Source organism: Malaclemys terrapin, chromosome 8 (genome assembly GCF_027887155.1).
Source record: "Malaclemys terrapin pileata isolate rMalTer1 chromosome 8, rMalTer1.hap1, whole genome shotgun sequence".
Classification (NCBI taxonomy): domain Eukaryota; kingdom Metazoa; phylum Chordata; order Testudines; family Emydidae; genus Malaclemys; species Malaclemys terrapin.
The window spans coordinates 47,146,543-47,154,607 of NC_071512.1; the positions used below are offsets into that span (position 1 = coordinate 47,146,543).

Sequence of the window (8,065 nt, forward strand, 5' to 3'; positions counted from 1 at the left end):
CAATAGATTTTAACATTGGTCATACCCCCAAGTGGCTTTAAATAAATCAGTGGGCAAACAGAATCGGGAGTTTGGTTTGGGCCTTGTCCACTTCCAGAGCTGCCATGGCAACGAGGCCCACAAGCTGCTATATAAACAAGCCTTATAAAGCTGGCACTGGATAAAAGCAAAGCAATCTACAGGAATGCAAGAGAAGCCTTCATTCTCCATATCACAGCATCCTTGGCTTGTAAATGCTCTGTATACAGCACATAATCAATCTATGCAACTCTTCTGAAAGATTTCATTGAAGCAAAGAGTCAAAAAGAGGACTGGTTGTGTGTATGAACAAAGAACATTAGCAGCTATGCTAGAATTGATGCACTATTTTAAAAAATGTAAACTATAAACCCTCATGTTTAAAGGCATAATCCAACCAGTAAGGGGCAGATTTTCCAAAGGAGCTCAACTTCATTTACGCACCAGAGTAAGTGGCCGGGTTTTCAGAAGAATTTAGCCTGTTGGGCGCTGAGCATTAATGAAAATCTGGCCATTAGTGTCCCAATTTGAGCTATTGGGCCTTGGGTACTGTGGAAAATCCAGCCCTGATTTTGAATGCTACACAGGAGTTGAGCACTAATCTGGTTCAAATGATGGGTGCTAGGCACTTGAAAATCCAACCCAATCTGATGGGGTTTGGGAAAAACTTTCTGCTATGAACAGGTACATTCATAATTATCCCACCCTGGGGTTTCTTGCACCTTTCTCTAAAGCATCTGGCACTCTCTACTGACAGATAGGAACACTGGGCTAAACAGACAACTAATCTGATCTGGTACGGTGTCTCCCACGTTCCTATAGTGGGCCTGAGTCTCCATTGTCTTTCACCATGTTACCAAAGTGAAGGCAGTGCTATCACCAATGAAGTCAGCAGACAATGAGCTCTGGTGGGTTTCTCACTCACTTTGCACAGGTGTTTATGATTACACCAGAGGGAAGGCAGGAGACAATCAGACTGTGTAGATCAGTGGTTTTCACTTTTTTTTTCTGGTGACCTAGTTGAAGAAAATTGTTGATGCTTGCACCCAACGGAGCTGGGGATGAGGGGTTTGGGTTGTGGGAGGGACTCAGGGCTGGAGCAGAGGGTTGGGGTGCAGGGGTGAGGGCTGTGGGGTGGGGCCAGGAACGAGGGGTTCAGGATGTGGGAGGGGGCTCTGGACTGGAGGGTGCAGGCTCTGGGGTGGGGCTGGGGGTGAGAGGCTTGAGGTGCAGGAGGGGGCTCTGGGTTTGAGGCTGGGGCTCAAGGCTGGGGCAGGGGATTGGGACGTGGGGTTGGGGTGCAGGCTTACCTCTGGTGGCTTCTGGTCAGTGGCGCAGCCCGGGTGCAGAGGCAGGCTTCCCGCCTGTCCTGGCACCGCGGACCACGCTGTGCCCGAGAAGCGGCCATTAAGGCAAACTAGGCGGTTGCCTAGGGTGCCAAGATTTGGGGGTGCCAAAAAGCAGTGCCCCCAATTTTTTTTTTTATTTTTTTTATTACAGCGTTCCTCCCCGAGCGCGCGGTTGCCGCTCCACTTCTCCCGCCTCCCAGACTTGCAGTGCCAATCAGCTGTTTGGCGCCACAAGCCTGGGAGGAGAATTAGAGCAGAGGTGGCGTGCTCAGGGAAAAGGCAGAGCAAAGGTGAGCTGGGGTGGGGAGGTGCCACACTGCTCCCCGGGCCGGGGGGGTGGGGAGCCGCTGTGGGGGTGCCTCAGGGTTGGGGGGTGGGGAAGCTGCTGCAGGGCTCCCCACCCCAGGTCACCTCTGCTACGCCCCCTCCCCGAGCACGCCATCGCTGCTCCACTTTTCCTGCCTCCCAGGCGTGCGGCGCCAATCAGCTGTTTGGTGCCACAAGCTTGGAAGGGGAGGAGAATTAGAGCGGGGGCGGCATGCTCGGGGAGGAGACGGAGCAGAGGTGAGTTGGGGTGGGGAGCTGCCACGGGGGGGTGGGTGCCTCAGGGCAGAGGGGGGGAGCTGCCGTGGGAGGGGGGGCCCTCAGGGTGGAGGGGGGGCAGGGAGCTGCCACAGTGCTGGGGGCAGGGTGCAAGGTGGAAGTTTCACCTAGGGTGCAAAACTTCCTTGCACCGGCCCTGCCTAGGTGAGGTGCGCAAGTCGCAAGCACAGCCCCCCCCCAGTTCACTTTGGCTGGTTCCCAGCCAATGGAAGTGTAGAGCTGGTGCTTGGGGCGGGGGCAGCGCGCAGAGCCACGTGGCACCCCTTGCTAGGAGCCGGACCTGCTGCTGGCCACTTCTGGGACGCAGCGCGGTGTTGGAACAGGTCGGGACTAGCCTACGTTAGCCAAGCAGCACCACCAACGGGACTTTTAATGGCCCAATCGGCAGCGCTGACCAGAGCCGCCACGACCCAGTGCCTTACATTCCATGACCCAGTACTGGATCGTGACCCACAGTTTGAAAACCACTGGTGTAGATCATGCCATGGCTCCTGCCAATATCTTTAAGTGGGGAGGGTTGCCTTAATAAGAGACATTACCACTGATTATTTGGAAGCCTGTATAGCAGTGGTGGGCAACCAGCAGACCACATGTGGCCCGTCAGGGAAATCCGCTGGTGGGCCATGAGACAGTTTGTTTACATTGACCGTCTGCAGCTCCCAGTGGCCGCACTTCACCGGAAGTGGTGCTGAATACAGAGTGGGGAGAAGTGATTCTTCTGCCTGGGAACCCGGGGTTGCTCCTGGGTGCTCTCTCATGAGAGGGCATGTTGCAGGAGTGTCCTATTAGGCTGCCTGGGGAGACAGGGCAGAATTTGGAAAGCAGCAGCAGCGCTGGAAGATCCTCAGTGGAGAAGTGCTTGAGTTGGCTGTTCCTGTCGAAAGCATCCCCTCACGCCAGAGAGTCACATGAATATTTGTTGTCTCTGTACAGCCCCCAGCACAATGGGGGGCCTGGTGCATGACGAGTTCCTAGATGCTAGGGTGAAATAAATCTTCTTTTTTGAGATCCTCTGTTTAACAAGAGAAATAGAGGAATGGGAGACCTAGCCCTTACTGCAGCTAGCGAGTTACTATCCCTGCAACATTACCATCCACTCCCCCTAGACACAATGTACTCTAAAGTTCCCTCGTTTCAACCCCTGTTATTAAATCCACATTTGTGGTGTAGAGCAGTCAGCACGCCATTGTGTTGTGTCCATTGTAAACTTGATATTAGGCCTTTCAAGACGTTCCCAGCGTGTTATATACATATTAAGACATACCCAGGGTCCTCTGTGTTGGCTTAATGTCTTGGGGTTTTTCTTCCCTCTTCAAATAGGAGAGTGGGCTAGCTTGCTTAAGCCATCCCTATGAATATAATATTTCTTATATTGTGCTTTTCATCAGTAGATCTCAAAGTGCTGCACATTCTTTATTGTATTAAGCATATCACATTTTTGATACTTCCCAGGTGCCAAACACGTAGGAAACCCCCTATTTTAAAAACAAACAAACTCTTCCAGGTCTCCCTTCTCCACCGTGATCAAACAAACTACGGCACCAATCCAAGTTTAAATAACTCGCCTTCACCAGTGTCTTTGTAAACTCTGGATTTCTTCAGGGCTGCTGTTTCTTATTTATTCATAATTACATGGTTTATGTATATGTGATTGGGGCCAAACATGCAGAATATCTTTTCCCAGGCACTCCCCATATATATCCTGCCTACTCATTGTGGCCAAAAAGAGGCTGACTCACCTGAGGAAATGAATTTCAGCTGTATTTCTGATTTTATCCCATCCCCTAAGGTCTGTTCCATTGTGGTTCTTGAAAGTTTACTGATGGGGTGAAAGGTCTAATGGTTTTTCTTTAGTTTCACTGGCACTACATTTGGATCTCTCATTCTAACCCCTCCTTGGACAAGTAGATCTCATTTCTATCCGGAAGCAGGAAGGGTCTTGCTTTTCCATTTTCCGATGGCTGTTTACTCATACGCTTCATGCATTTTTGCCTCTTGAAAAGGGGAGCTTGCACTGCATTTATGCTTTGTTGGCATTTTGCAGGGAAGCATTTACTTGCTTCACAGGAAAACATTTTTTTAAGTAAAGGGAAGCAATGCAATGTCATCTCCTCCCAGACTGTTATGGGATGACAGTAGAAGTGGTAACCATGGCCCATCGGGTCACTGGTACTAGATTGCTGGCTGACACACCAAAGGGAGGAAAATGGCTTTAACCTGGGTTGCAATTCTTCTGCCAGGGCTAATGAATTAGGAGATGTTCACTTCCATTTACTATGAACTAGGTACTGGGGCCTTTTCTCAAAAGCAGATCAGAATAGGAGATGGAAAAGACAAATTGTTACTGATAGGTGGAGCCAGCTGACAGCCAGAGCAGCATTTAAGTGCCCAAAGTGGGCGTATGAGATATTTAACCAATAGCATATTAGATTTTAGCCATCACTTACTTCATGGTCCAAATGTATCCCTAGGACAAGTGCATTCACTTCAGTGGCAGTACAGAGGGGAATGCATATAGTCCAATGACATGCACTTAGGCTCTATTGAACTGTGGCAATGATTTGGCTTAAATGCAGTGCAAGCTTCCATACTGTGTAACCCATGTTAATACAGTATGTCTCTCTGGTTTGCATGAGAGGTTCATGTGCCTGTTGCAGCTTCTAGTTAATAGCTATATTCCTGTGCCTCAAGCAGTCGAGGCACATGGCTTTAGTTTGAGCAGTCCTGGGTTTGTTCCCCACTGATGACCCATCCGTGATATTCAATAGACTTGCATGGAATCCCCTGTGACTTTCGGTCAGGCCTCCCCCATTGCAAAGCACCAAGATTTGCTTGAATTGATTCTGATATTGCTAACAATTAAGTGAATCTTGAAAGACAACCCCTGTTTAAACACTATAAGGGCCTGCTCCAAAGCTGAAGTGAAATCAATGGGAATCTTTCCATTGACTTCACTAGGGTTGCCAATTTTGGTTGGCTGTATTCCTGGAGGTTCCATCACCTGACATAGTCTTTAATTAAAGATTAATCTTTAATTCCTGGAGACTCCAGGACAATCCAGGCATTAAAGATTAATCTTTAATTCCTGGAGACTCCAGGACAATCCAGACAGGTTGGCAACCCTAACTTCAACAGGCTGCAGGTCAGAGCCTAACTGAGCAATCAAGAACAGGCTGCCGGGCTACAAGAGATGAAGGGTGCAGCGGCGTTTCCATTGTAAACTGTATCCAAAACTTCCTACAACTCTTCAACTGCAAGAATTTTGCCACCCATTGATACCTGGTGCAGGTGGCCTTGGGTCTCACGTCAGGGCATGAATATTTTTAAGGGGTGGATGAGATTCTGATACACCTGCAAAATAGAGGCATTAAAAAAAGTTTTCCACTGATTCTTGGGCAGAGAATAATGTTCTGCACCCTCACACCACAGATGTATTGCTGCACCTGGCATTCCTCCATTAACTCAGTTGGGCCCTGGAAGCAATAGAGCAGTTTCTCAGCTGATGTGAATCACTGTCACTCCATGACTTCAGTGGTGCTAAACTAATTTCCACCAGCTGAGGAGCTGGCCCATTATCTGGGCTGCATCCTTGAGCAAACACCTTGCGAGTCTCATGACATTGCACGCTACAGGGAAATAATACAAGTTGATAAAGTACTAAGAAAGACTGAGCCATGGCCCAAGTGGGAGTGAGGCAAACAGAAGTTGGGAGGACAAGAGGCGACAGTGAAGCACAGATAAGCCCATGATTTTTGTAGCCTTGAGGCTATTGGCAGCACTATAGCTGGGCAAAAACTTATTATTCATGTGAACTTTTAGATAGGCCTTGCGTTGATAGGTTTGCTTTGCTGGGAAGGTAATGGAGGGGTTCCCCTATCAGTGCCCCCCTCTGCTTATCAGTGAAATATGTAGCAAAGGAGAAAGGTTTCAGGTAAGAAGACCTTTGCTGACACACTGTAGTATCTCTTGGATAGTAAACTCAGTGGCCAGATGTATCTCGGGTTTCAGGTGTATATCTCATACACAATGTGATGTTGATTGCTCACAGTGATCCGTCAGAATCATGACCCATTGTGCAATTGGGTGAGTAACTAGAAAATAATGTCAAACTCATCCTCTAACGAGGTGACCAAAGGTTTTTCAACAGTAAGTTACCAATATTCAGAGACCTCTTCTCTCAGGTGGACAGAGCCTTTGTGAAAAGAGGCCCTTGCTACAACAGAGATCTTCTATGTGTAATGTACTGAAACCAGCTACTCAAAGACAAAGTGAGCCTGGGACTGAAATATTGTCCATTTAGTGACAACAGAAAGTGAATCAGAGGATGAAAACAATGAAGGTAAAAATGGAAGACTCTCCAGCGTGGTTCCTAGAACATCACTCAGAAATGCTTTGAAGCAATAAACCATGGGGAAATATTGGGACAGTTAGCAAAACGAAAGACTACAGAGTGCTTATGTACCCATGTAATGAGTGCTGTGTACACATTCTGTTAGTGGAGTCTTATACAGAAAATATTTGGGCATCTAAAATAATTTTTATTTGCAGTGTAGTTGTAGCCATGTTGGTTCCAGGATATGAGAGACAAGGTGAGGGAGGTAACCTATTACCTCCCCCACCTTGTCACTATAGTTTTTAGTTGTTTGAGTACAATCCTGTGTTAGAAGGCTACTTCTGCTAAGGAGCTGATTTTTGTTGCTGCCTCCAGTGCTCTTTTCAGACAGATGAGCTGATACATGGGACCTGCTGCCATCCAGCAATCATGGCACTATCAGCTGTTGTTATTCATCACCAAGGGAGATGGAAACATTGCAAAGACGCTATTCAGCGCCAGCCAGGAGCATCTTCCTCTCTGCTGTCCGCTCCATCCTGCTGCTGACTCCCTCCTGACACCTCCACTTTACACTGCTACAACTTTCTGACAAAATCTCTCTCTCTCTCTCTGCTCCATCATCCCCTAAATCAAGGGTGGGCAAACTTTTTGGCCTGAGGGCCACATCTGGGTATGGAAATTATATGGTGGGCTATGAATGCTCATGAAATTGGGGTTGGGGTCTCCACTAGAGGTGCGAGCTCTGGGGTGGTGTTGGGGATGAGGGGTTTGGGTCACAGGAGGGTGCTCTGGGCTGGGATTGAGGAGTTCGGACGGCAGGAGAGGAATCGTGGCTGGATTCCGGCCAATGGGAGCTGTAGGGGCAGTGCTTGGAGTGAGGCAGTGTGCGGAGCCCCCTGGCTGTCCCTATGCATAGGAGCCATAGTGGGGACATGCCGCTGCTTCTGGGAGCCGCAACACACGCGTGTGGAGTGGCCCCAACCCTGCTCCCCAGCAGGAGCTCGATGGTTGGATTAAATCGGATGTGGCCTGCAGGCTGTAGTTTGCTCACCCCTGCCCTAAATTCTTTCTAACCGCACTGCTCATCCCATAAACAGCTGCTGTACCCCAACATCCCATAAGTCCTGCCAGCACCCTCTTAGCACTGGTCACCCTCCTTTCTGCAGCCATATACCACAGCCAGTGCTCCTGCTCTCTTACTGTGTGGCTGCCCTAGCCAGATCACTCTTGTCTACATGGGGAAATTAACCAGGATACCTACTATAGCATTGCTCTCCAGGTGGGCACACTTATTCCAGTATTAAAGTGTTTTTTTCTGGTATAGCTTAAACCCCTTCCAAAGTGACATACGCTAAACTAGAAAAAGGCTCTCTTAGACTTGAATAAGAGTGTATAACCATATTGGTTTAAATTCACACCCTACCTTATATTGAAATAACCTTTTCATGTAGACATGTCCTAAGGCACTTCTACTGTGCAATTTACTAGGCTCTCTTCTGGTGCCTGCAAAACAGTTGTGGGTGCAGTTTAGGTGAGAAGTTATTAATTTGCAGATGAAATTATGCTATCCGCTACCTAGACTTCCAAACATGTCCCTGCCCCCTTCCCACAAACAGTGTTTTAAAAAAATCAAATCCCTAAAACATAATTAAACCAAATACTTTGAACTGAATGGGATGGTCTAGACAGTATTTGGTCCTGCCATGCGGGCAGGGGACTGGACTCGATGACCTCTCGAGGTCCTTTCCAGTCCTAGAATCTA

At 48.3% G+C, this 8,065-nt stretch overlaps 1 long non-coding RNA gene across 1 annotated transcript in view; it reads left to right on the plus strand.

Moving 5' to 3' along the window:
• LOC128841572 (uncharacterized) overlaps positions 1 to 8,065 on the plus strand; it is a 60,185-nt gene that overhangs the window by 29,800 nt on the left and 22,320 nt on the right. The window lies entirely within an intron of this gene.